This window comes from Littorina saxatilis, linkage group LG7, assembly GCF_037325665.1.
Source record: "Littorina saxatilis isolate snail1 linkage group LG7, US_GU_Lsax_2.0, whole genome shotgun sequence".
Classification (NCBI taxonomy): Eukaryota; Metazoa; Mollusca; class Gastropoda; order Littorinimorpha; family Littorinidae; genus Littorina; species Littorina saxatilis.
Window position 1 is genome coordinate 37723891 of NC_090251.1, and position 7896 is coordinate 37731786.

The following is a 7896-nucleotide window of genomic DNA, read 5'->3' on the forward strand; positions in this document are numbered from 1 at the left end:
GTTTGTGTGTTTGGTTGATAATTGTTTGTTTGCTTGGTTTTTAATTTACATTCATTTTTTTCTCTTCTTTCTTTCTATCTTTTTTTATATTTCATTTTACAAAAGATATTCCCCCCAAAAGGGGGTCAAAATCTTGCACATTGGGAGTAAATTTGTTTTCCTCAAATGTTTGTCAAGTACAACCGTAAATTGGCAAAATGAAACAACGGTTCTATGTGGTGCGTATTGCTCAGATCAGCTGACCCTGTGTTTAACAAACAAAAAGAAGGGGGAAAAAACACAAATAAAAAAAATAAAAACGCCAAGCAGCAAGGCACCTAAAGTGAGAGGAACAAGGGGAACAACTGCGACTAAGTTTTCAATGGGCAGTGCTTTTCATTGCAGCAAGGGAGGCAACCACATCGATAAAGAAATCATTCTGGTGCCGGCTGGTGGGTTAAGAGTGGAAATTTTTCCGATCTCTCAGGTCAACTTATGTGCAGACCTGCTAGTGATTTAACCCCCTTCGTGTGTACACGCAAGCACAAGACCAAGTGCGCACGGAAAAGATCCTGTAATCCATGTCAGAGTTCGGTGGGTTATGGAAACACGAAAATACCCAGCATGCCTCCCCCGAAATCTATCCTTAGCGGATTATGAATTTATTCAGTTATTCTGCAGAAAAACAGAAATGCTGGAGAAAAACCGTTCTTTTCTGCAGCATTTCTGCATAATGTCATCTTTCGCCGAAGCAGCGTTTTTTTCTGCAGCAAAACATTTTACTGCAGTAAAATTGAAATCAAGAATGCTGCAGTAAAACGGTGCTGTTGTTTTACTGCAGAAAACCTGTTTACATTTTTTCTGCAGCATTTTGTACTGGCTCTTGGCGGATTATGATATTATTCAGTTATTCTGGAGAAAAACCGAAATGCTGCAGAAAAACTGTCTTTTCTGCAGCATTTCTGCATTATGTCATCTTTCGCCGAAGCAACGTTTTTTACTGCAGTAAAACAGTTTTTCTGAAGCATAATGTTTACTTGGTTTTCTGCAGCATTATTGCGATTAACTTTTTCTTCAGAATAGTCTGTGACAGTTTTTCTGGAGAAAAACGAACGACCTTGTAAAGTAGCGTTTGTATTCGTCGCCCCCTGGGATAGTATAATAGTTTGTTCCGCAGTGTACCAATCAGAAGGCGTGTAGCATAAGGGCATTATATTCAACTTCAAAATACATTCGTGTCACCCACAACTATTGGTAATTCTGGATGAGTCAATCTCTCGACAGAGGGGGGCTCGCGTGCTCCAACATTATAATGAGCCAGTACAAAATGCTGCAGAAAAAGTGTAAACAGGTTTTCTGCAGTAAAACAACAGCACCGTTTTACTGCAGCATTCTTGATTTCAATTTTACTGCAGTAAAATGTTTTGCTCCAGAAAAACCCGTTGCTTCGGCGAAAGATGACATTATGCAGAAATGCTGCAGAAAAGACCGTTTTTCTCCAGCATTTCTGTTTTTCTGCAGAATAACTGAATAATGCCAAAATGCTGAAGAAAAAGTGTAAACAGTTTTTCTCCAGTAAAACAACATCACCGTTTTACTGCAGCATTCTTGATTTCAATTTTACTGCAGTAAAACTGTTTTACTGCAGAAAAAAACGTTGCTCTCGCAAAAGATGACATTATGCAGAAATGCTGCAGAAACAAACAGTTTTTCTCCAGCATTTCTGTTTTTCTGCAGAATAACTGAATAAAGTCATAATCCGCTAAGGATAGAAATCGGCGTATGCTGCCTAAATGGCGGGGTAAAAACGGTCATACACGTAAATATCCACTCGTGCTAAAAACATGAGTAAACGTGGGAGTCTAAGCCCATGAACGAAGAAGAAGAAGAAGAAGAAGAAGAATTGCACCCGACAGTGCTTACGGTCAGTAATCTGCGAATTCCACATCGTGGTCTTTCAGAGACGGCGGGACTCATTTTCTAAGCTTCCTATGAGGCAAGACCTTGATGTAGACTAAGGGAGAGACTCTGTGTGTGTGTGTGTGTGTGTGTGTGTGTGTGTGTGTGTGAGTGTGTTACGCCGGTCTGTGTCACAGTGTGTGTGCTTGTGTCACTAAATGTGTGAGCGTGTACGGTTACTGAGTGTATATATACTGAGAGGTTACAACACGAGTGTTTTTTTTATATGGTTTGTATTTCAGTCAAGACCCAGCGGATGAATATCAAGGGACTCACGAGCCTCTGGCGAGAATAATAATAGTAATAATAATAGTGCCTTTAAAATAATGTATGTGCAGAGGTGCCTCATCTGAACAGACAACTAAAGCTTGATGTTTCCGTCACACGTTGTCTTTTGGATCTTCATGGGATCTATATATATATACGACTTGTGTCTGTCTGTGTGTGTGTGTGTGTGTGTGTGTGTGTGTGTCCGCGATGCACGGCCAAAGTTCTCGGTGGATCTTTTTCAAATTAGGAGACCGTATTCAGCTACACCCCGGACACAACCTCGTCGATGAGATATTTCAACACGTGCTCTCAGCGCGCAGCGCTGAACCGATTTTGGTTTTTCTCTGGATCCATTCCCAGTAACTCTTCCTTATCTTCTCCAGTGTTTTCAGCCGCGTTTATCTCCCTTCCTCCGTGCGGTGCGTATGTAAGTAAGTGTGCGTGCGTGCGTGCGTGTGTGTGTGTGTGTGTGTGTGTGTGTGTGTACATATATGTGCGTGCGTGTGTGTGTGTATGTGTGTGTGTGTGTGTATGTGTGTGTGTGTCACAGTGTGTGCGTGTACATATATGTGCGAGCGTGTGTGTGTGTATGTGCGTGTGTGTGTGTGTGCGTGCGTGTACATATATGTGCGTGTGTGTGTGTGTGTGTCACAGTGTGTGCGTGTACATATATGTGCGAGCGTGTGTGTGTGTGTGTGTGTGTGTGTGTGCGTGTACATATATCACGCCGTATAAACGGTTGCACCGACTGAAAGCCGCGGGATCGGTTGCATCGACTAAAAGCCGCGGGATCAGGACAAGCGAGGTGAGTTTCTCCACAAAATTACAAATCTCTTCTCTTAATTAGTAGATTATCACATAACTTTTGTTTACACTTTGAACTTAGGTGTTGTAGCATCACATCATCGATTTTTTTCATTGATTGCATTTACGTGGGAATGTTGAACTGTGATTATTTACACTTGTTCAAGCGCATTTTTGTAAATTTTGACTTTCAACCTTCACCACTAAAAATCAAGCTTTCGGACAAAGCTACAGACAATTAAAATGTAATCAATGATTATTTATTGACCATTGGGTTAAATTTTATTAGCTAATGTTACATAGTTACTTCATATTTTACGGATATGCAAGGACACTAAACAGTTTGACGGTTGCACACCACGGAAAATCCTTGTACAGACCGGTTGTGCGCCACGGTAGTCATCGGTTGTGCGCCGTGGAAGTAATTGAAAGTTGAAAAGGTTTACTTTAAGGCTGAAAAATCGCTTCTGAACATTGTACAACAAACATCATGCCATGTAATGGTGTACAGTGGCCAGCAAAAGTATCGCACCAAATGGGAAGAACGGAAATGACTAAAATTGCTTTGAACGAATCGGGAAATTACCTCACATTTTAACGGTCCTAATTAGACTATTATGTAAGAACTCTTCATTTGCTAACAGATTTGGTATCACAAGAAAGAGGGGACTTTCGTCTTTACTATGTTAAAAATTCATGATTGTAGTATACTTGATTGTATTAAAAAGACCGTTTGAAAAGTGTCTAAATTGTCAGACCTTTCCTCTCTTGCTATGTGGTGCAATACTTTTGCCGGCCACTGTACAGGTGGTTTGACCCGGATAGTGTACAGTCCCAATAGTTTCATGGAGACACGCACTTTTTTTTAGGATGGTACTCGCACTCTGATATTTCTAATTTTCTATGGCAAATGGAGTCCGGCCTCTGAAATCACCTGTCCACTGCATAAACCATGGATGCGAATCAGCCCTGCTTCATGTGCTGGTATTGTTCTGAAAAATGTGAAGAATTCATCACCGCTATCGATCATGCTTTGTCATTACACCCCACTGAAAATGTGAAGCTTTGCATTTTTCGGCTTGACGATAAAGCCGGGGTATTCAGATATTGTTCAAAAGACTTCGAAGTAATTCCAAAGACAGTAGCAGAGGGATACCACATTGTTGGCCATAAGAATGAAACTATCACAATAGAATGCAAAGCCGACGAATGCAAAACTGGCGAATGCAAAGCGGACGAGAACAAAACGGACGAACCAGCATCAAATTCGGACAGTGATGAATCAACTGGGGTTTCTCGTCATGGGTATGCATGTGCTGACTCAGCAGTCGGGCACAAGCAAAACTCTTGCCGCATTTGCTGCAGACAAGAAGTCTTGGTTTTGTCTTACAATTGTGGCGTGTGAGGTTCCGTTTGCTTTGGAAATACTTGTTGCATTTTTTGCATCTGTGTGGCTTTATGCCTTGATGACCAATACAGTGGCTGTGAAATTCAGTAATGTTCATGAAAGCTTTATCACATACTCCGCACGTGTATCTTGATCCCGTTTGAAAGCCGTGTTCTTGTCTCCTGTGTTCTGTTAGACCAGAAGCATATTTGTAACTTTTGCCACACTCTTGACACAGATGACGCTTGCCTAAACTCTCAGACGGCTTTGATGGTGTTGATGTCCTTGTGGGTGGACCTATGGTCTGAGTTTGCCCTTGTGAAAGAACAGCGTCCACAGCTTCCACCATCTCTTCGCTAACATCAAGATAGCTATCCGTCGTGATACCAGATATCTCCATTCTGCAACCTCTCTGCCGGGATCGGTGAGGGGGGGGGGGGGGGTGGTAGCCCGCTATCGTGGGGGTTGGGGGTTGCAGAGAAGCAAAATTTGGAGTTATCGGATCGTACAAAAACGCACAGAACATCGGCAATAAAGGTGGTGGGGGACTATAACAACATAACAAAACAAGAGCTGAGACATTCACCAAATATAACTTGATATTACTGGCAAATTTAGAAGGACAATGTCCCATGGTGCACAACCGCTGGCAATCAAATATTGTCGCGACGTGCAACCATGCTCTTCCGTGGTGTGCAACCGTCAAACGTTTGGTGTCTTTACATATCCGTAAAATATGAAGTAACCATGTAACATTAGCTAATAAAATTTAACCCAATGGTCAATAAATAATCATTGATTACATCTTAATTGTCTGTAGGTTTGTCCGAAAGCTTGATTTTTGGTGGTGAAGGTTGAAAGTCAAAATTTACAAAAATGCGCTTTAACAAGTGTAAATAATCACAGTTCAACATTCACACGTAAATGCAATCAATGAAAAAAATCGATGATGTGATGCTACAATACCTAAGTTCAAAGTGTAAACAAAAGTTATATGATAATCTACTAATTAAGAGAAGAGATTTGTAATTTTGTGGAGAAACTCACCTCGCTTGTCCTGATCCCGCGGCTTTTAGTCGATGCAACCGGTCCCGCGGCTTTCAGTCGGTGCAACCGTTTATACGGCGTGTATATGTGCGTGCGTGTGTGTGTGTGTGTGTGTGTGTGTGTATGTGTGTGTGTGTGTGTGTGAGTGTGTGTGTGTGTGCAGTGTGTGTGTATGTGTGTGTGTTGATTAGAGATAGCGTGTTGGGAATATATGCCTCTGATTTCAAACAAGTTGCATATATGTTCGAAACATACCAAAGTCATGGCATATTTCATATTATGTAAAGGTTATAAAGTACTCTATCAGAAAAACCACGTTCGATTTGTGAATTATCCCCCTTTGTCTCTTCCAGAGGACTGTTATTGCCCTCGGTTGCAAAAGAAGGCTTTATTGACCCAACTTGTGATTTTTGACAACTTCAAACGGGTGCAGTTATAAAAGAATAGTTTGCAATTGCAGTCAAAGATATCCTGCTCGGTAGGGAAGCATACTTTTTGCGCCGGCTTTGTGAAAACACGCGCGCATGATACAAAACAAGAGCCATGTGATTCAGATTTTTGTCGAAAAATGACCACGAGTGACCGTACGGTGCTATGCGCCCTGACAAAACCAGCAAGTTGGGTCGATTGCCAGTGGAATGAGTATGTTCATCAAGTATAGCAGTATGCAAGAATTTCAACTGAAATAAAACGGTCAAAGCGGACGAACTGAAATTCCACTATTTGGTTAAATTCATTGAGTGGGTTTATAAACAGAGTACCCTTTGTTATCTTCAGAATCAGTACTTGTAAAAAATAGAAAAATAAAAAAGATAAAAAAGGTTCTTAAAAACTTTTTCGTAGTGTTATACACCTGTTACTTTGTATTTATGACCAAATTTAAAATATCGTCCTCCAGTACGATATTTTGAATTTGGTCATAAATACGAAGTGACAGCAGCAAGAAGCAGATTAAATCAAAATCCCTAGCAAAATGAAAAAGCTTATTTTTAAGTCGATTTCAGAGAATAAATTGTGTATGAAACGAACCCGGGTTCCCTGAAGCGCAATCAAAAAGCGGACAAACACTCAAGTCCTTATCATGGCAAAAAAACCACCCGAAGGACATTTAATATCAATTTTACTACTACTACTGAAGCTCAATAAGCCAAACTATATCATAACACTAAAATGCAATCACATGTTACGGGAAAAGCACAGAATAAAAAGGTTTAAGTGTATTAACACGAACAAAATTACATTCTCTGCAATAGTTGGCTTCTACTCGACGACTGGAACAAATAGAACATAACCATCAATCGAAAAATATTACGCGAAGCTGTCTTAACTTCAGTTGGTTTGCTTGTGAATTTCGGAAAAGGAGCTCCGATGTCTCACGCGGTCATTGTCAAACTGAGAATAGGAAAGACAAGATACAATCATTTTATTTCAATGTGTAAGCAGAGAAAAGAGTCTTCTTTATTTCATACTATTAACATCTATGTGGTGTTAATTTTACAGTGACTACAAGCGAAATACTACTTCTCAATAATTATTAGACATCATAAATCCAAACTGTGCATATTTTGTCGGGGTTAATCCTTAACGGTCTTTTGGGGAGATATTCGCATGATGATTATGTCTTCCATATGTTTATGTTCTTTCTAGTCTTGATTTTTTTGTCATCAGATTTCATATGAAGGTTACATACAGATTGTCTTTCACATGTATGAGATTTTGACACACATACACACACTTCTTCTTCTTCTTCTGCGTTCGTGGGCTGAAACTCCCACGTACACTCGTGTTTTTGCACGAGTGGAATTTTACGTGCATGACCGTTTTTTACCCCGCCATTAAGGCAGCCATACGCCGCTTTCGGAGGAATACACACACTCATGCACGCACACCCACACCCACACACACCCTCTCTCTCTCTCTCTCTCTCTCTCTCTCTCTCTCTCCTTTTGACACAGTACAGTTCATATACGTCTGCACAAGCAAACTACAGCAACACATTTCAGTTTTCTTTTAATTTCATTTATCTTTGCAAGACACAAACCAACCTCATATGCAATTTTCCATCACAAACATGTTTTAGAATATCAAATTTGCATACAAAATAATGCACACTGAAAAACAGAAATCACAGGTCAAACAGTATTTACTGGACGGATGTCACTTCTTCTTCTTCTTCTGCGTTCGTGGGCTGAAACTCCCACGTACACTCGTGTTTTTTGCACGAGTGGAATTTTACGTGTATGACCGTTTTTTACCCCGCCATTTAGGCAGCCATACGCCGTTTTCGGAGGAAGCATGCTGGGTATTTTCGTGTTTCTATAACCCACCGAACTCTGACATGGATCACAGGATCTTTTTCGTGCGCACTTGGTCTTGTGCTTGCGTGTACACACGGGGGTGTTCGGACACCGAGGAGAGTCTGCACACAAAGTTGACTCTGAGAAATAAAT